The 21,705-nt window shown below is 43.2% G+C and overlaps 1 protein-coding gene and 1 long non-coding RNA gene across 10 annotated transcripts in view; one reads left to right on the top strand and one right to left on the bottom strand.

The window, feature by feature from the left end:
- The window catches only part of PPFIBP1 (PPFIA binding protein 1), a 160,228-nt gene extending 143,695 nt beyond the window's left edge, over positions 1-16,533 (bottom strand). For 5 of the 8 annotated variants that reach the window (XM_053662216.1, XM_053662220.1, XM_053662218.1 and 2 more), the window contains exon 1: positions 16,373-16,532. The gene's annotated coding sequence lies outside the window, so the exon portion shown is untranslated. Of the gene's footprint in view, positions 1-16,372 lie in introns of all 8 variants that reach the window. The other 3 variants (XM_053662215.1, XM_053662214.1, XM_053662217.1) reach the window with 1 other exon arrangement.
- LOC128626905 (uncharacterized) lies at positions 16,511-21,248 on the top strand. 2 transcript variants are annotated; one of them, XR_008391013.1, is made up of 3 exons: positions 16,511-16,581; positions 17,642-17,738; positions 20,732-21,248. It is a non-coding gene; the product is annotated as an uncharacterized LOC128626905 (long non-coding RNA). The 2 variants fall into 2 exon arrangements; XR_008391014.1 differs by lacking the exon at positions 16,511-16,581 and adding an exon at positions 16,757-16,835.
- The last annotated feature ends 457 nt before the right edge of the window (positions 21,249-21,705 follow it).

Raw genomic sequence — 21,705 nt, 5'->3', positions numbered from 1 at the left:
GGAGCCATGGCCCACATCAATTTTCCACGCCCCCCCCCACTCATACTCACAGACAGGTATGCAAGTGTGAAGGTTTCCCATGGTATACAACGGGTGGCCATATTACAGTAGAAGCAGCACTTGAGGCCCATTTACCCTTATTATGAAACTCTGCAGTGGGCATCTCGGGGTGGAACTTTAGACACTGAAGACACAGTATAGTGACTTCCAGCAGAAAGGGCTCATTGCCATGTGGACAACAGATGAAACCCCAGATGGGAAAGATAATCAATAGACTTGACTGTGTAAAAATGTTTCAACTTCTATATCATTAGCAACAAAATTAAAAGACGAAACAAATAATTAGAAAAAGACTAGAAGAAAATATTTGCAGTAACTATGAACGAGGGTTAATAAGTGAAATACATGAACTAGAGTTCATGACAAGAAAACTACTAATACCCAACAGATAAAATGGGGCAAAGTACCTGGACAGTTTGTTAAAAACAGGAAATAGAGCCAATAGCCAGCTCTGATCTCATTAACAGCAAATTTAAAAAAAAAGAAAAAAAACTACTCCTAGAAATTATCATATATTATTATAATCAAAGTATCATTCTGCTAATGGCAGCAACAGTTAGTAGAAACTTTTGGCAACTACAGAAATTGACTGAGATATCCACGCTCAGCCACACCCTTTGGATCCACGCTGGATCCTCCATTGTAAAGACAAGAACAATCTGAAATGCAGAGATGCTCCCTGCATAACGATGCCCACCGGGTACTGAACACAGGCTGCACGCTCTGCACTGAGACTGCAGAAGTCATGAAGCAAATGTAGACGGACTATTCCCAATGCTTAGAAATCATATGTAAGATATTATAATAGTGTGGGGAAAGGCAAATAAAATGTGTCAAGTAAAAAAAAGTGGAACACAAAAATCATACACTCAGAATATTTCAAATATGGAAAATATCTAAATGAAAAAGAATGAAAGGAAACACACCAACAGTAGCTGTACCTTTGTGTGGTCAGTTACTGAAGCCCTTTTGTGTGTGTTTTTACAGTCTTTCCTCTACTACTCAAATCTTCTAGGTGGTACACATATTACTTTTATAATTACGCAAATGTAAATAGCAATCTCAACTGCAAGTCTACAATAAACAATGGAGGGAAATCCAACAGCTCTCCACGCCACGCTCACAAACACCACGACACTGCAATGGGCAAAGGTGGCCGCAAAGGAAAGGTGCCTTTGTCTCAAATCTAGGGCTAGAAAAACATCAGGTGTCTTGATGTGCAAACAAAACCTTTTCGTGCCTCACTTATCAAAACATATTTTGGGAATTCACAAACCAAAACATTCTCCATCAGAAGATTTAAACAAGCACATACCAAAATTATCTCCACAGAACAAACTAGTTAAGCAAGCAGGAAGTTTACCAGAAACACCCTAAAAATTAATAATTGTTTTTACAGCTCTGATAAATCCATGCCAGCTCATGTTAGTACACAGTGTAACACAAACAGTCTCCAGTGAGTCTGTCACCACTAAACAGGGACGCGAAATCCTTACCAGAAGGCTTTTCCTTGGCAGGTATCACAGGTGCTGCTGAAATTAAGCCCTTTGGAGTCCACTCTCTCAAAAGCTCGTTTTGCAATCTTCGAGATGGTTTTCTGAGAGTGACAGTTAACTAGGCCAAACTCATTGCATTCATTGTCTGGCTCCATCTTCACAACCCAACAAGGCAGGGCTTCTCGACTTGGGCACAGCGACATTTGAGGCTGGGTAACTCTTTGCTATGGGGGGACTGGCCAGGAATGACAACATGTTCAGCAGCATCCCGGCCCCAACTCCCTGAATGTCAGCCCTCCCTCCACGCCTAGTTGTGACACACACAAACATATTTCCTGACATTGCCAAATGACTCCTCCAGGGCAAAATCCACCCTGTTGAAAACCGCGCTACAAAGTATGTGCTCTTACTAGCCCCATTTTACAAACGAGGAAACTCAGACACAGCTATAGGCCCATCTAACTCCAAAGCCCAAGATCAAAAACTCCATACTACAAAAAAAATGTGCAGAGTAGGAGCCATATCTTAGGGTATAACTGATACACGCCCGCCTTTTGCACCCCCATGAGCTTCATCCAGGCCTCAGTCTGCACTGGTCAAGTGAACCATCACTCTCATTGCATGAACGTTACTGAATCCCTCTGCTGGATGAGACGGCCCAGCAGCAAAGGCAGCCGTGGCTTTCAACAAGTATATGTGGAATCTATTTGAAGAAATAAGACATAACCAGAGAAATCCATTTGGAGTGTCAGTTTTGGAAAAAACTCTTAACTGAGACTGTGCAAGTAAAGTCCCTTTTACAAAATACAAGGTCAAAAAGCAACTAAACCCCAATGTGTGGCAATGAAGAGGCACTGGCATTGGAAGAACCATAGCATCTCAGAGTCACTGGGCTGGAAGGAACCTTAGAAAACAACCTGAACTCCACACCCACTTGGTACTTGAGTGTATAAAAATCTAAAAACTGAGTCACCTGCTCCCAGCAAAATTCATGGGCTGAGCTCTGACTATGGCTCTTAACAAAGGTTTCCTGAACAGCTAGGTATAAGTGGGCCTAGAGAAAACAGGAGGGTTTAAGCAAAGAGAAGAACAATAGGAAAAGCAGAAAGATTGAGAGGACTTACAGAAGCTGGGCAGGGAGGGCTGAATTCACAGAACCTAAGGGTGCCAAGCCTGGTGTGAGCCCATGGGATGGGGGAAGACAAACTTAAGAGAAAGAGGTCAAGAACAAAAGAGGTCACAAAGTGACCTTAAGGTGACCAGTAGTGACCCTGGCCAGGTGAGACCTAAGAAAGATATTTCCTAAAAAATAAAGCAACCAAGCCCTACTCAAAGCATGCATCAATTTACTTTATGAAGGTGGAGAACTTAATTTCTCAGATAAAAGACCAGCATTCCTAACTGCTTTACAGCATTCCCTCAACTACTTGCTTCGAATTTACATAAGTGAAAGTGATGATTTTGCCAAAACGAAGAATCTGTCCTAAAAGCAAACCCAAATTACCTTTCTTCCCAAGTCCACGGGTATTCCTGTTCTACAGGGCACCAGCCCAGCAAAACGAGAGCCCAGAGCAGCCAGATCTTCTCTTTGTAAAATCTGAGTTTCAATAGGTAAGATCCCACAAATATTAAGTATTGGCTTAAATTTCTTAAAATACATACTGTACAGGTCAAACCAAGTCAGTCTCCATGCAGCCTCCACCTGGGGCCATCAGCGTGAGACCTCCGCTACTGCAAGCCACAGCCCACAGGAGATCGCAAAGGACAGGCGCAGTACCCTCATACCAAAGCTTTGTTCAAAATACTTGTCTGGCCATGCGGTGTAGAATAAGAGGAAACAATTAACTGCAAGGGTGTATCTCAGAGATGACAGGGATGTGAACCAGGCAATGACAGAGGCAACAGGGAGTTATTAGAAATATACTTGAAAGGCAAAAAGACAGTGCTGATGGCCAGGAGAGGGTCCCTAGGACAGCAGACACAAAGCTGCAAACTTTGATAATGAAGGTGAGTCTTTAAGCCCAGAGGGAAATTCAGGCTTAAAAGTGACCTCTTGGACCTCCCAGAACAGGGCCACCTCCCTGGGTTTGGGACCTTTGTAGTCAGTCACGTAGAACCCTGTGCTCAAAAAGGCTCCACAGGTGGTTTAATGCTCTGCTGTCATCGTCTTGAGATTCTCAATAACTGTAACTTTGAACTTGTTTGTGAATAAGGTCTGAAGGGACAATGGAGCGTGACTGTGAACAGAGGAGACCCCATTCAGGGTATGTGGCCACACAGTTCCTTGCCACCCATTCCTACATAGTGTTTACAGGGCCCCCTGAGCACAGAATTTCTGTGGATTTATGATGCCTGGGAGTTCAGCAAGACTAATTGAAAGTGTGTTACAAAAACTGAGTAAGCAGCTCCAAGAAGCCATGCTTTCCATTCGAACCAGTGTCTTTCTGAGAAACACAAACAATGAAGAATTCCTATCACATCCTCTCTTACTCCCGTTACCTCCCTGTATTAGCCACCTACTATGCCGAAAATGATGGCATAGAAGGGAACGGAAAGATAGAGAAACACACAGTTCTTTTTCCTTCCAGTCCTTGCTTACGCCAGTCCTTCCTTCTGTAAATCAAAGACTGATAAAATGCACAGGTCAAGAAGTGAAATAAAAGGAGTGAGGTTTGTGCACTGTTTCTACTGTTTTGGTAAGAACAATATACACATCCATATGCAAATACAAAATAGGAATTGTGTGATTTCACTGATTCTGCACACACATTTAAAGCTCTTATATTTGCATTGAAAACTGGCATTGCACAATATAAAGATGAACAGTAAAATTCATGCTAACAATTTTAATTTTTTTCACATACAATGGCAATCGATAGCAAATAAACTCAGGATGAGTCAAGAAGGAGACTGTAGACAAAGAGGAAAAGCTTTTTATGTTAGTACCTTTAACAGCACTTTTTCCCTGCTTTTTAAACAAGGAGCCACACATTTTCATTTTACACCGGCTCCGCAATGACGTAGCTGGCCCCACGAAGAATCATTTCACTCAAGAATATGATGCCTGTCTAAATACACTATATACACTTTGTCAAGTTTTTACTGATGTCTTTCAAAGCAGCCCCCAAGAGACCCATCTGTGGACCGACGGGCATGGCGCTGGTTTTTAGTACCACACTGGTAACTGCTGAATTGCTTCCATCCTTTTCTCCCACCCCCCTAATGTCATTACAACAGCAAATCTGCTGACGCATCAGAACCCAATGTCTCCAACTACAGATCTCGCTTGAAATAATTACTGAAACTGAAGACCAAAGAAAGCCTTAGCAGGAACAGCATCTAAGGCAGAAGCCTCTCTGCTGACAACTCTGTTCCTTGAAGTGTTCCTGGTGCTTTGGCGGGTTTGGTTTTCACCAGACCCAGGGTGTGGTTCCAAAACCAGGCTGCTTCTCACCACTCCGAAGTGCTCAAGTTTTCCCCAGGCAGTTGTTCTGCAAACCAATATGTCTGGTTGTCTAAAAATTCCTCCTTTAAAAACAGTCAAGTTTTCCCTTGTCTCATTTCAGTCTCCTTTTTCGGGGCTGCAACTTTCCACTTCGATACACTGATTTCCCGCCCCGAGACACATCCTGGCAAACGTGTCAGTTTGTGTTGTTTAGATGAGACACTTCTGTCATTCTTTCACATTTTTCCTCTGCACCCAGAGCCCCGAGAGCCAGCCTCTCAGGAGCCTGAGTTATTTGTCTATAAATTTTGTTTCACTGCCTCCCATTAGACTGAAAAAAATGCAGACTGCCCGAGGCGAAATTACTCAACCTATCTCTCCCAATCCCATTTTTTTCTATATTCCCCATCCTTTCTTCCACGCCACCTGAAGAAGGTGCTTGTGGATTTCAAGGCTGATCTGCCACTCTCCAGCTGATTTTGAATCTATCCCTGCCCTTCTCACCCAGACTTTGTATCCATTCCCACTCCCCCTCTGCTTCTTTCACATCGCCCTCTCTACCTGCACCTTCCCCAAAACCAGGCTATCCTTGCACGTCTCTCCTTGTTCAGTTCCTTGATGAGCTGGGCTAACAGGGCCACCTGCAATCCATCACCTCCCATGTATTCCTCCCATTTCTGCACTCTGGATTTCATCTCTACTGTGCAAGTGACACTGCTCTCCAAGCTCCCAAAGGATCTGACAGCTGGACTGGGGCCACTTCTCAGTGCCAACCTTGTGACAGGTCAGCAGCACGGGATGGCAGGGACCACCCCCTTGGGTTGGGCGCACTTCTTCCCTTTGCCACCATCATCCTCTGTTTCTCTGGAGCTCCTGCTCTAACTCCCCTAATAACTTCCCTCCGGGCTGACCATGTCTAAATGTCAAGGGTTCCCTGAAGGCTATGTACAGTAAGCTCTCACTTACCATCATCAACAGGTTCTTGGAAACTGCCAGTTTAGGCATATCATGTGCAAGGAAACCAGTTTTACCGTAGCCTCATTGATATAAGTAAGAGTTAAGTTCCTGTGGCTTCTTTCTGTCCACAAAAACATCGCTCAATGGAATAAAAGCACAAAACATTTCTAAAATGAATGCTGAACTAAGTGTGAACTATACATACATTTTTTAAAGATTAATAAAAATTAAGATGATGATTTTCCAATCCACTTATTCTAGTTCAAGGCCGCTGGTGGCTGGAGCCCCTTGCAGCAGCCTGGGGCGCCCGGCAGGCACCCACCCCGCACAGAATGCCGCTTCATCACAGGGGTTACTCGCACCCACATCCACCCTCACTGAGACTAGGACGTCCTCGGGACAAGGGAGGAAACCAGAAAACTGGAGAAAACCCAGGCGGACACGGGGAACATGTGCAAACTCCGCACAGACAGTGGCGCCAGATGGGAATCAAGTATTTTCCTTCAAAGTTATAACGAAATGACATTGTACGAGGGCCTGCTATATGTCCTTCTCTTTTTATTGTACATTCTCTTCTTTGGCAAGTTCATCTACTCTCATTCTTTATGTGACAGCTCTATGAAGATGATCCATCAAGCCAGGGTTCTGCCTGAACTCCAAATCTAAATTTCTAAATGCTTGCGTAACATCTTCATGTTAAGGATAAGATTAACTAGCAGTTCTTAATGCCAAGTACAAAACTAAGCCAGAGGCAGTAATATAAAGAGGCTGAGGATACTGACTCTAAAGACTGTACCTGCATTTGAATCCTGAATCCAACACACACAACGTGTGACCTGGGAAATTCAACTAGCCTGTCTGTGCCTCAGATTCCTCATCTGTAATACAGAAATAATAGCAGTTCCTTTGCTTTTAGCTGATGTAGAAATTAAGTCTAAGTTAAAATAAGGGAGGGGTTTAGAACAGTGCATACCAAATTCGATGTACGTAAATTTACGTACATACCAAATTCTACGTAAGCATTAACTATTATTATTGTTGTTGTTATGCTCCTAAAAACCTAATAAAACAGGCACTATTGTTTTACCTATTTGCACACTGAGAAAACAAAGGTAGGTTATTGTGGGTCATGACGGAATCCCGAGTTCTGGGCATTCAAATCTTAATTTGTCATGTTTCCCATTAAAATTCAGTGTTGCTTGTACGCTCTTCTTAAGGATGTTCTATCTCTCCCCACTCCCCTTGCCTCATACACCCCAGCTAACATCCAATGTACTATTTCCAAAGTCATCTTTTTTTTTTTTATTTAGTTACTTTTCAAGTACATTTTTTTTTTCCTCTTCCCCCCCCCCCGCCGCCCGGTCTCCCCCCTCCCTCCCATCCCCCCCCCCCCAGTCCTCATCTCTGTGTCTTTTATACTTGTTCCTCAAAATCCCTCCCCCTTTTTCCCCTTAAGTTCCCTTCCCTCTCCCCTCTGGTCGCTGCCCACTTGTTCTCTATTTCAGCGTCTTTGTTTTTATTCTGTTTGCTTGTTTGTTTTATTCTTTAGCTTCCTGTCAAAGGTGAGATCATATGGTATTTGTCCTTCAATGCCTGGCCTATTTCACTCAGCATAATGCTTTCCAGTTCCATCCATGTTGTTGCAAAAGGTAGTAGCTCCTTCTTTCTCTCTGCTGCATAAAATTCCATGGTGTATATGTACCACAATTTTTGGATCCATTCATTTACTGATGGGCACCTAGGTTGCTTCCAACTCTTGGCTATTGTAAATTGTGCTGCTATGAACATTGTGGTGCATAGGTTCTTTGAAATTGATGTTTTAGGATTCTTGGGGTATAATCCTAGCAGTGGAATTGCTGGGTCAAAAGGCAGGTCAATTTTTATTTTTCTGAGAAAATTCCATACTGTTTTCCATAATGGTTGTACCAGTCTGCAATCCCACCAACAGTGAACTAAGGTCCCCTTTTCCCCACACCCTCTCCAACATTTGTTGTTTGTTGCTTTGTCTATTATAGCCATCCTGACTGGTGTAAAGTGGTATCTCATTGTGGTTTTAATTTGCATCTCTCTTGATAGCTAACGATATTGAGCATCTCTTCATGTGTCTCTGGATATTCTGTATGTCCTCTTTAGAGAAGTGTCTGTTCAAGTCCTTTTCCCATTTTTTAATTTGGTTCAATGTCTTCCTAGAGTGGAGTCGTTTAAGTTCTTTGTATATTTTGGAGAGTAAACCTTTGTCTGAGGTATCATTGGCAAATATGTTTTCCCATACAGTTGGTTGTCTTTTTAATTTAATACTGTCCAAAGTAATCTTTATAAAATAATAGTTCTCGTATCCCTCCCCACCTTGTACCAAAAAAGATCTTACTTTAAAGCATAATCTTGTCGCTCGTAAAAACCCTCTAAGATGCGGCTCCATCCTACCTTATTTCTCTTAATGATACTGATCTTTCTATCTTATCTTAAAACAATATTGATCTTTATATGTTGTCTACCTCTGAAAACTTCCTCTAAATCTTACTACATTCTACATTCTGCTCTAAACCCAAGTGTGCTCCTCTCCTTCCACTGTCTCCTCAAAATCTCCTACTCATCCTTCAAGTCCAGCGGGACCCCACGAAACCCAATTCCTTGCTCAAACGTCTAGTCTAGTTCCTAGCACGATCTTCCCTACCTATTTTCAAAAGGCCCAACAAACTGACTTTTAAACTTTAATATTTTTATATTTCAAGAGTAATGCATGAAATATTATGAAACAGACATGAATGTGCTGTTTAAAAAATGCCCTGGTTGACGAGGCTCAGTGGATTGAGTGTTGGCCTGTGAACCGAAAAGGTCACCAGTTCAACTCCCAGTCAGGGCACATGCCTGAGTTGCAGGTCGGGTCCCCAGTTGGGGGTGAGCAAGAGGCAACCAATCAATGTATCTCACACATCAATGTTTCACTCTCTCTCTCCCTCTCTTCTCCCTCTCTAAAAATAAATACGATTTTTTTTAAAAAGCCCCCTTCATCCTCCCTACCACCCTAATCCCATCCCCCCCACAAATCACTCCATTTAGCAATTTTTCATACATTGACAAATATGTTACATGTGTTACATATATAACAAATATGTTATATATGTGTGTGCTTGGTTGCTTTTTTCTTAAAATATCACAAACATCTGTATAAGTCAGTATATTTTTTCAACTTTTTAACAGCTAAATAGTATTTTAAATCTGTTTTCCATTACAATTATGTATAAGGAGGACATCTCCTCCCCCCACCAATCTCCTGCATATGAATGTTCTTAAGGGTAAAAAGCATCTCTCTATTTGTCCTTACATATCCAAGAGGACCTCATACCAAGGCCAAGAATTGCCTAACAAGTGTTTAATGAAATAGTAACAATATCTGTCATCAATCCAGTGCTCATTCTGTGCCAGGAAAACAGCTGTTAGTGCTTCACATATAAGCATATTTATTCCTCGTAACCACCCAATTATTCCCATCTCACAGAAGACCAAACCACACAGCTAGGAAGGCCAAGGGATTCTAATCGACATGCGTCTGACTCTGGAGCCCACTCCCTTCATCCCTGTGCTAGAGTTAACAAATTTTTCATAAGAACATCCTTTACTTTTTCAACCAAAGTCGGAGAACAGAAGAGCCCCAGGTATTCCGGTTTAGGCAAGTGGGGCTGAGGATAAGAGATGGGTGTTAAAATAAATGGCGAGTAGATGCAGGCAAGCGGTTGCAGCTGTAAGTCTAATTCACCAGTCAGCCACTCCATCCATGCTTCCTGAACCTGCGGAAAGTTGAGTTCCTTGCCTCCCCTCTACAATTACTTGGTCCCCACTATACTCTCCTTCAGTAATAACTGCCACCGTTTGCTGAAAATCCATGTGCCAGATGTGCCAATATTACTTTTATTTTTATTTTTAAAATTTTTATTTAGTTATTTTTCAAGTACAGTTTTTTGTCTATTTCTCCCATCCCAGCCCCCCCGCCCCATCTCCCCACCTCCCTCCCATTTCCAATATTATTTTTATTAATAATTTATCATTATTCTGATAGTAACAAAAATTCTATGAGACAAATATCAGTACTACCATTTCACGGATGGGAGAACTGAGACCCAGAGAAGTTAAGTTACTTGCCAATATCTGACTAATAAATAGCAAAGCCAGGGTTCAAGCAGAGAGTCCATAGGGCAAAGTCCAACCCCTTTTCTGTCATATAGAATGCGGCCGTTTAATTCTTAAAGATGATCTATGACTTTTTCAATATTTAAACTCAGTTAAGATCACATTCGGCTGCAAGTAACCAATCTAACTTCTGTGGTTTAACTGAAGTTTCTTTTTCTCACAGGAAGTCAAGAAATGGGCAGGAGAAGGCTGGGAGAACCATTCCAGAATGCCACCAGCTCCCCAGCCTGCTTACCTCTCCAGTTTTTTGTCTTTGGCCCCAAGATGGCTTCTCCACTAGAAAACAGCATCCATGTTGCAGGGAGAAAGAAGAACAAAGAGCGAAAGGCCTAAGGAGGGAGCACATAAGAGTCCATCCCCTTATATGAGCTTTAGCAGGGAGCCCCACCCAGCTACTTACATCTCATTGGCCAGGGCTATGTCCCTTAGGCACCCCCCAACTGCAAGGGGTGCTGGGAAAGCAAGCTTTTTTTTTTTAACTGGCCAGGGTGGGCAAGTAAATAAGAGGAGTTCAGCTGTGGGGAAGAAGTGGGTGGAATGGCTATTGGATGGGCATCTAGCTGTGTCTGCCCCACAGGGCGATGTAGAGCACAAATCATCCTAGAGAATCAAGGTGCCCTGAGAATAGAAGAGCAATTAAAAAAAACTTAAATCTGTGTTTCAAAGCCCTCTGGGTTGTGCAACGTCACACACCCATGGGAGCCAGGCCGGAAGAATGTGAAAGTTTCCCAAAAGCTTCCAAGCAGCTGATCCTGAGGAAAAACACTGAGTCCCAGGTGACTTCACACAAATCATCCTGGCAGACTCGCAGGTCGGAGTGTTTCCTCCAAGTTGCCGCTGTTTCCCTCCCTCCCACTGCTCCCTTCGCGTGGTGAATTTCCGTGAGAGCCTGGGAGCTCATTCCACTCTTCTAGCGTTCGTGCAAAAAAGGAGAACGTGTTCAAATTCAAACAAAACAAAATTCTCTGCTACGTGTTGTTATGAGAAGTAACATCTTTAGAAAAAGATAACAAGGGCAAGGATGTTACTTCTGCAGCTGCAGCCACGCTGTCGAGTTCTGTGAAGAAAGCAGGCCCAGAGTCTTAGCCTCGTTTTCGTCGTTTTCGTTTTCTCCCAAGTTAAGTAAGTTCAGTAAACTTTCCTCATAAAAACATCATACAACTCTGCTGGCAAGAAGACATCTGTATGAAATATTACAGATGACAAAAAGACCTCTGTGAGCTAGATCTAGGCACAGAAATTGAGGCAACACAGGCATATTTAGTGATATGTATAGTACTGGGTTGGCCAAAAAGTGTTTAGCTTTTCCATAAAATGAAAGACATATTTTTCATTTTCATCAATAACTTTATCGATTTGGATATTTTAAGTATGTCAGCTAACTGCCACTACTGGCTTCTAGTGGGTAGAGAGACCGGGGTGCTGCTAAACATCTTCTAATGCATAAGACAGCCCCACATCAAAGAATTATTTGGCCAAAATGTCAATAGTACCAAGAAACTTCGCAAACCACTTTTGACACGTTCGTTCGGTCACAGCACCTTCTCCATATACTGCACAAGTCTTTTTTTGCACTTCAGTTGCACTTTTACCTTTCTTCACATAATAAAGCATAATATGCCCAAAAATGTTGCATATTTTCTTCCATCTTCAATATTAAAATGGCTACACAAAAATTCACCAGTTTTACTAAGGTTTTTTAAACGCATGTTGATATGACAGCTGTCACAATACAATCTAACAAAATTGTTTCAAGTGAAATTAAAAACAACTACTAGAGCCATCGCATGGAAAAAATTAAATGAACTGTTTTGGCCAACCCAATATTACATTCACATCATGGGAAGAGTTAATAATACAATTCCCGACAAGCCTGCCCACTTCTTGCTTAAAGAATTTGGTCACTTTCTTACAATGGACTGGCCACTGAAAACATCATCTTCAGTGTCTCCTTCACCGGGTAAAATTAAGTTTTCCCTTGTTTATGAAGACACACACACACCAGGAATCGGCATATCTGCTCTCCTGAACATGCGTCTGTTTTTATATCAAATGTTTGCACTCCCCGAACTAGAGGTGAAAATACCTAGCGAGCTTCTCTACTGTGGAGTTCGCAGGGAGTCCACTGCAGGCCCAAACATCATAGTGCTTGATCTTCTTCCTCCACGATACGTTACTGGAGACGGGAGCCTTTGCCAGAACGACTGTTATTCAGTGCAGTCAGACTTTGGACAATTCCTTCAAGTCATGAATAGCTTTAGGTGCACCGCCATACAGAAACCACTAAATGATCTTTCTATTCTGAACTCATTCCACTCGCCAAAAAAAACAGGGATGTGTGTGTGGGCCAGTCGAAATGTGAGTCACACCAAGTTCCTGGGACACATATGACCAAAGTTCAGTCGCAAACAGTGACAACCCACCCACCTGGACCACCGACTCCAAACCCACATGTCAGAAATAGAAGGTCTTCAACGGGTCCAGACTGGTACACGTCCCCCCAAAACTGCATAGCAAGTGTGCGGACTTAAAACTCCTAGAAGGGTTCATTTTTTAAATCTAAAATCCAGCCGTTTGCTGTTCTAGATCCTTCATCCTGGAAAAAAATATTGAAGTAAAAGAAACTCTCACCACTTGGCTTTTTGAAACAGTATCAATTAGCGCCAGACACTGTGTTTCAAGTGAAGAATGTAAAAGAAACAGAAGAGTCTGCCTTCCACAGAGTGGGTTAATTCAGTTTCATTTTTTTAATCCATTATCTCCATTTCACAAAGCCTCAGTCTTTGTGGTGGCAACATCTGTGACACAAGTTGTAGGCTTTTCGATGAGGGAAAAGGTTCTGACATGCACTGCAATGAATTTGAGAACAAATATAGCATAATATACTACCGATGCAAGCAACTGCACAAGCCCGGAGCAGTTTTGGGATACTGTCAACTTTCAGACGGTGTTGATGACTGATCTAATCACGTTATCAACATTTTAGCTAAAGAGCAGACACTCTGTTCCCTTTATCCCCAAACAATACCCAGTGTCACCAACCTTAACAGCTTTGAATTTCTTACTTAAACTCAGCTGTTTGGCCATGGTTAAATCAATCATCATAATCATGGCTCCCTGAACGATTTCACAATTGGCCACTCAACTGTGATATTTTTTTCTCCCAATTTCAGAACTAATATGGCTTCCTAGGGAAGTCTCTGGAATTTAAAAAAAGCCATCATTATGCAGTATCTTTCGCTTACGTTTTCACTATGAAGCAACATTTCTTTAATAAAGAATCAAGCCACAGACCCAAAGGTGAAGGCATAGTCATTCATTCATTCATTCACTCATTGTTTTGAAAAAGGTAATTAACATCAGGTCAGAAACATGTAATATCTTTGAAAGGATGGAGTGATGAATGAGGTCTTTAGTTAACACTTTGAAAAATATGCTATTTGGATTTGGTACTTATGAAAATGAGAGCTAAAAAAATCAAAAAGTTAATTTTAATGTAACAAATTGCCAACATAATTAACTTAAATCAACTATAAAATGCAAATATTTCATGAATATGAAAGGCGGGGGTTTTAAAATATATTTTATTCATTTTTAGAGAGAGAGGGGAAGGGAAAGAGAGGGAGAGAAACATCATTGTGTTGGTACCTCTCACACGCCCCCTACTGGGGACCTGGCCCACAACCCAGGCATGTGCCCAGGCATGTGCCCTGACTGGGAATCCAACTGGCAACCTTTTGGTTCACAGGCCAGCACTCAATCCACTGAACCACACCAGCCAGGGCTGAAAGGTAGGTTTTAAAAAGAAGTCAGCTAGTCGGTAACTGAGGGGGGTAAAAATGACCTTGTTCTGATTTATCACATGCTGGTACTGAGTGACAGAGACTACAGAAACAGCACCCTCCCTCTCCGAACTTGTTTCCAAAAATTGTCCATGATGCCCCTGAAATTAGGCACTATTGATCTGGAACTGCGGTGTGCCCTAGATTTCAAGTCAACCTTTGTCCACAAAGGCCATTATCCAATTTTTTTTGAGGAGATAACCAGAACTAGTGACAGTTGTTGGTCAAAGATAATCTTATCAGAATCTCAATCTACCTTTCTCAGTAACGAATGTCTTTTCGAAGTACCGTGTTTTACTATACATCTTTATAAACATGGACCAAGAAAGGGGAATACTGGTTAAAAGTAAGTATGTAAAATGACTATTACTAAAAAAAAACTGTTAATGAACTTAAACCTTTGGCATATTTAAGTCCTTAAGCCAAGATGAGTTTCTTGGGGAAAAAGCCTAAATCTGAACTTGGCACATCAGGATAACACCCTAAACATACTCTTCACTTGACTGGTTTTTGCAGCTCCAGCTGTGGGCATTACAAACTCCAGTCTGAGCGCTGTATCAGCCAGGGCTCCAGTGAGCTCACATCAGCCCACAGGAATTCCACATCACCCCCTTCTCTTTCCTACTGGGAAATACAGTGTGTTTTACTTGTTTCCTATAGAATATAAATAGAAAAGACGTGTCCACCAGTATTTCAGACCCATTAGGAAATTTCTGTTCTGAGTCTAACATACAAACTAAAATCAGAATGCTCTGGCCTTTCCAGTAAAGCACCCCTTCCCTTTGCAAAGTCCTGCTCTTTCTCTAATTAATTAATTAATTAATTAAAGAAAGTGCTCATTAATTTTTTTTTTTTTTTTCAGAAACTGAGAACAATATAGACCCAGGTGGTTTCATAAACAATGGCAAACAAAATACTTATGTCTAGCTCTGAAATTTAGCTCATCTGGCTAGAAAGATAGAGAAGCCCGTCTATACAGCCCTGTTATCTCCACACTTCCTGACTGAGTTTATTAGATGCAATGTGGTGGCTTCTTTCCTCTCCTCCTGGAAATGCCCTTTCCTCCAGGCACTGGGGATGCAGCTTTTGACTCACAATGAAGCCCACGCCTGTTTCCTCCCAGACCTGGCAACAAGAGGGATCCTCACTGTGAGGAACAGTGGTGAATGAAAAGGGAAACTTGACTCAGGAACCACAGCCCATATAGTTTTTTTCTTCTTCTCCAAAAAAAAAAAAAAGAGCGTTAAGCACTGATAATTGAGAGTTCTGAATCAGTTTGTCGAGTTATGTTTTTTTTCCAAGAAAAATCTATCACACCCATTTAGTGACCTGGGCACACAAATCTCCAGAAAAAAAGAAAATGTTTGAAATAGGAAATAAACAAAAATCTTAATTCTATTTACTTCCAATTCTCAAAATATCTCTTCCTCCCGGCAGGCAACTGCTTTCCTTAATTACCAAACTTGGACACTAAATCAAATCCTCATTCTATTTGCTCCCTGTACTTCTTATTGAAAGGAAGGATTTGTTTTGGTCCCACATGTTGAAAAATGCATGTTCCTATAATTAACAGTTTGTATACCACGCCTTCTGCCACATTTCCCTGTTAAATCTCCCTTCTCTAAAAATGATCCCCGAGAAGACAACTGCCAGCCCACATCCTTTTCTCAGCCACAGAACACAAATCTGAAGCCTCTCAGCCACCTTCCTAACTACTCCTCCAGATCACAAAGTTGGGAACGAAAGGGATTCCAGGTGAAAATGTGAGAGTGAAAAAGAGTTGGAATTTTAGAAGTGTGGCCTCAAGAGACTATTTTTCCGGCAAGCTCATAATGAATACATCCCCGGTGAATTTCTCACATCCTGACTGGACTACATAAAAAGATTTTTTTATGTTGCTATATAAGAATAACAATTACATTCTTTCATTTAAATCACTATGCAATAGGCCCCACGGGAACTAAAAAGATATATACAAAATTTCTGTTCTCTCTCAAAGAGCACTGTTTATGACTCAATATTTCATAAACTTTTTGTGACATTTTTCAATAACACTCTCCACCCACTCACCTCCACCCCCACTTCTCTGATTGGGGTTCTCAAGTATTAGTGGGAGACCAGGGTGTATATGGGGGGGTCTTAGGGTACAGACAAGACATTACACGTCCTATCCCGGAGGTATTTTCACACATAGGCTACTTGGGCGCCCCAGGAGTTAAACCCTACCACCACCACCCCGCAAAAGCGCTCGTTCCCATTGGAAAACAGGAGTGAGTAGGAAAAGGAAATCGACCCGGGGAGGAGGAGGCGCAGCTGCTACACCCAGCTGCAACCACACAGCGGTGCCACTCCTCTCGGGTCTGAGCAGAGTCAAACGCCCTTACCTGGGGGTGGAGGCGGCCGGCACTAGTTCCAAAAGTTCTGGTTCGCCTTCCCTCGGAGTTCAAAGCTCCAGCACTCCGGCCCCGCCGCAGGCTAGCAAACCCGAATCCGGTCCCGTCCCGCTCCTGGCGTCCCCACCCTCCGGGCCCTACACCATGTCAGGAATCCGGGCAGACACGGAGCTGGGAGCTGACATCACTCCCCGTTCCAGGTACCTCCCCCCTCCCACCGCCGCGCTCTCTCCTCCCCGCCTGCGGGAATTAGCCAAAGAGAGATCGCAAGGGGGAGGGGCCGGCTGCGCCCCGGCGCCCGCTGATTGGACCTGGGGACCGTCACTCAGAGGAGTCAACTAATTTTATACATTCTTTGCTGAGCCAGACTAGGGCTGGAAGTGGGTGTTGATGGAAAAAAAATGCTGCTTTTCCTGCTATCTCTAAGGAGAGGAGATGTATGGGGAAGAACACTGTGGGTCGTGTTTTAAACTTTTCTTGGCGTATTTCCTACATCCCAGAACAGAAATGAAACTAATCCACCCAAGCCCCCTTCTGAAGGAAAAAAATTGCCTCTATGTCACGGGCAAGTACGAGTCCGGCTGTGCGTGGAGCAGAAAATGGCTAGCTTTAAGTCAGGCGGATAAAGGAAAACGCCAGCTCACTCTGCTACCCTTTCATCTTGGCACTCCTGGGTGTTCCCGTAAACGGGAAATTTAGAACTTCAAAGACACTTCGCAAAAATTTGGAAAGCGGATGCTAGGAAAAGGAGACCCAGCTCTGAATTGTTAACTTGCAGCGTTGTCCGACCATGTGGCTGCTTTCGCTGCTAGCGATGAAAATGAATCACACCACACGAGCTTCCAGGCAAATGAGATTGAACCTCTGAAATAAGAAAAATTACTATTGACGTTTTTCAGAACCTTTAACGCTGCTGTTTTCATGCACAACTGAAAAGGAGGGGAACTCACAATTGGGCTGAACAAGCCACATGAGAACAATTACTGTTGAATGGAACCAATTGCAGAGACTGAGCTATCAATTAAGAATTAACTAACATTTACCCTGGACAGAGATCATGCTGTATAATCCCCTTGGCTAACAGAACAGAAAGCTTCTCAGGAGATGGCTTATTCTGCCTATCTGCTCCAAGGCAGAACTGAATGGTGCAAAGTGGCTCTATTTATATGAGACATAGTTAGCATACTACCCATCATCTTCTGGAAGTACAATGAATTCATTACTGACTTTCTGTTGGTTTTTCTTATTTGTTTTTGACAGATGACAACATCATACATTTCACCACGGTGCCAAGAACTGTAGAGAAATGCAGAGCCCAACATCTTTCCTCATTTAATCCTCAGAACCATCTGGTAAAGTGAGTGTCATTAGTCCCATTTTAACATAAAAACCAAAGGCTCGGCAAGGTTACCTGAGTAAATTTCTCCAGAACACCCAGAACTGGAGTTGAAACCAGGGTCTCAACTCCATTTGACTGCAAAGCCATTTTTTCTCTCTACTTTAAAGCAGTGATGGCCTGCAATTTACACCCATTTGAACACTATACTGCTTTAAAAAAAGCCGCAGACCCAAGCCAGTGCTCTCACAGATCTCTGTTATGTCAGTACCACTGTCGGACCTACACTGTTCCAAGCTCCTATCGTGCACTTCTGCCTCCATTTTTCCCCAACTCCATGCGCCCCTACTAGATGGGTTGTCGAAAACTCTGGTTTTGCCCTCAGCATCTTCCCCTCTAAATCAGGGCCCCCTTTGTCTGCAATTCTTGGCTGGCCATTTGAATGTCTCCCTAATTTGGAATCTGTTTACCTCTCCCAGCTTATCTCCCACTTCAGTTCTGGGGATCACTTTGCTTGATTCTCAGCTCCTGGTCAAACTAGAAACCCCACTCTTCTGTGCGTAGGAGTTGGTTGCTGTTGTTTGAAAAGAACTTTTAAGTCTCAGCAACTTTCAAATATATAATACAGTATTATTAATTATAGTCACCATGCCCACATGACAATTTTATAACTGGAAGTTTATACCTTCTGACCCCCTTCTGCGTATTAAGTCCTATCATGCTCTCAAACCCTGATTAAAGTCCTTGTCCTCACTGTGCACTACAGGGAACAGATTAAGGGCTTGGATTCCATTGCCCAGTTCTGCTGCTTACTTGCTGTGTAACTTGGGAAACTCACTGAAACCGCCATCAGTTACCTCCTTTCTAAAAAAAAAAAAAAAAAAAAAAAAAAGAGGGGGGGGGAAGGGAAGGAGAATGAGAAGGTGAGAAACATCAATGTATGGTTGACTCTCGCGCACCCCCTACTGGGGACCTGGCCATCAACCCAGGCATGTGCCCTGACTGGGAATTGAACTGGGGAACCCTTGATTCACAAGCCAGCACTCAATCACTGAACCACACCTTATGAAATGGAACTAATAGATAATACTTCAAAGGTTATTGTAATCTTTATTGGGATTGTACAAATGTGCAAACATATAGTTATATATGCCTGGCTATATTCAATTTCTATCTTCCCAAACTCTGAAAAGCAAGATCCATGCTTAATACCTCTTCGTATTCCTTATACCCAATTCAAAGAAAAAACTCAATAAAAATACAGGACAGAAATGGATCATTATATCACCTCCATTCCTTAAATAAACCAAACCCCAGATACCCCAAATAATCTTAGAGCCAGAAAACACAGTTTTCTCTCTCTCTCCCTCTCTCTCTGCTTTGGCTGGAGTCCTTCCCTTTCCCACTCTCCCAGCATTTATGCGACAACCCTTCACCCCCTCAGATATTTTATGCACCAACCACTTAACTTGCCTCTTAACCACTCATCCTTCCCTCCCCACAGCCAGGGACACACTTTTGTGTCGTTCCTGTTGACTGCCTTGCTCTCCCAAATGTCTTCTAACAGAGGCGGGGTGGCTACCAGTCATTCTTCCAGCCCCAGTCATAGGATGGCTACCCACAGGCTCAAACTGTACAACCAGCAGCAGAAGATGGGGGAGGGAATGTCCCACCCCCACAGGGATGGCAGGATAGAATAACAGGAAGTTGCCTCCCATCCCCTCCACAGCTGGAGTGATAACAGCTGTCATCAGAGTCCGGACAAACAAAAGACTCAAGAGGAAAGCTGAAAACTGGCCTGGGCTGGAGAAGCAGTGTTCACACCAGGGTTTGGAAGCGTGTAAGAGGGGAATCATTGGGCCAGATTTCAGGCTCCTTCTCCCCACCTTCTCCCTTCCCCCTTAATCTTTGCCTGGAAGCCATTTTCCTTTATATATATCCATATCCCTATATCGCTCTCCATGTATATATATAAACGCATACATATAGCATTGATTATTCACAATCTACTCTCTTCTGCCCTCTGTAGTAACAGATTGCAGATTGACTCTTATCTACCTCCAACCTCCAAGCCTGTACTTGGGTGAAGACACTTTCCATACTTTGTTTAGATGCGGATCCAGGAAAGGCTCGCCCAGCTCATTAAGGTCCAGTCATTTGCCTGCTTCCAGCTGCAGTTCTCCAAAGCACAGTCCCGGTTACTCTAGACTCCTTTCAGAACGCTTGCATGTCTCCGATTTTCTAAGAAACAAAGCCCCACCTGTACAGGCTCTTACATCCTGGTCCCAACTGACCTTTCTGAACTTATCATCACTCTGCTTCATACATCTGCACTGTGCAAACCAAATCAGTCTGCAGCTATATTCCCACTTTTGCCCATTTCTACTAAAATCCATCTCACAGCGTTGTTGCGAGGATCCCACTGAATGTCATGCAAATGACAGAGCATGTTGCTTGACACATAGCAAGTCATCGGTACACACATTTCCCTTGTTCTAATCACATAAAACAACTATAGTATTATTTTTATGTATGGCTTATGTCCCGCACTGACTGTAAGTTTCTTACGGTCCTTGAGGGCAGGATGCCAATTTGTGTCATCCCCTTTGTGGGATTTAGAACCAAGTGGTGCCCGGTGGATAGTCAATAAAAATTTACCAAATGAATGAATACCATCTTTTGCTTAAAACTTCTAACCTGCTATGGGCCAGGTCTTTAGAAATTCAGAAAGAACTTGACCAAAGTGGTCTTAAAGTGAGGCATGATAGTGAGGCTCTAGGAAAATTCTTTGGCAAGTAGAATGGGGAAGCAGACTGATAGCTGAAGAAATGGGCCAAACAATTGACAGCCAGATACAGAAGGTCACCAGGGCCGAAAGCCCCGGGTGTCTAACAGTGGGCAAAACTGGTGCTGGGCCTCGCCCCCCAGGTGGCCTTTCCTCCCCTGGCATATGGCTGGCTATGCAGTTTGCACCCCCTGCCTTTCCCTTCCTAAAAATAACATATAGGCCTCAGTTGTATTTCAGCTCCAGGTCCAGAAAAGCAGCAAAGCCAGGTGGGCAACACCAGGACCAGCTGCAGTGACTAATGACCCCCCTGCCCTGGCGCTGACCAATCGGTGGAGACTATGACCGTGAAAGAGTACACCTGGAAGAGCTGATGAATACCCTGTTGAGATCCTTCCCTAAGACCTCCCCTACACTCCCAGCCTGTGAAACCCTCAGACATAGGACCCAGCCTGCACTCTCCCTCTCCCTCCCAGTAGCATGCCTGTGCTTTTCTCTTCCCCTTCTTTTTCCCCTACAGGCATGCATCTCCTAAACTCTAAAGGTCCCCACAAGACTTGCAGCTGGGGAGTAATGAGCAACAGTGGCTTTTAACCCCCTGACTCTCCAGTGAGCAGACAGCAGCCCCACCTTGGCTCACTTCTTTCCTGCAACATTTTTAGAGAACCAAAGCAGCCCAGCCTAGTCTCTCTACTGTTGCTTCTCCTATCCTAAACCCTTCCTTGTTTCCCTCTCCCCAGCTTTAATAAACACACTCTCAAAATCACCTGGACTCCTGTTGTGAAATCTTCCCTGTGCCTTGTCAAGAACCCACACACTACAGTCTGGCCCAAGACAGAGCTGCTCCGGGCCCAGCCACTCACCAGTATCTGGGTGCCTCTGATTTTTCTCATCCCAGTCACATCGCCAAACACAGGGGGAGGATGAACACATGGTATAAATCATGAACCCAAATTCAAATGAAACAAGCTTAGCTTTAGAATTCCTTCTGAAAGGAAATTGCTGCTTATTCTGTCTGATTCTAAGTATGGCACTGCTGATAACCGAGATACTCTTTTAATATCCTTCTGCTGGGTACTAAGTCACTACCCAGCTATCAGCACTGATATCATTTATGAATCCAACCCTCCTCCTTCGGCCCATGGACACAGGTTAGAAATCTCCCCAGTATCTCACTCCAAGCAAAGTTTTATTTTAATCACT

The sequence above is a fragment of the Artibeus jamaicensis genome, unplaced genomic scaffold, assembly GCF_021234435.1.
Source record: "Artibeus jamaicensis isolate MK-2021 breed Jamaican fruit bat unplaced genomic scaffold, CSHL_Jam_final contig_233, whole genome shotgun sequence".
In the NCBI taxonomy this organism is placed as follows: Eukaryota; Metazoa; Chordata; class Mammalia; order Chiroptera; family Phyllostomidae; genus Artibeus; species Artibeus jamaicensis.
This window is presented reverse-complemented; position numbering and strand designations above follow the sequence as displayed.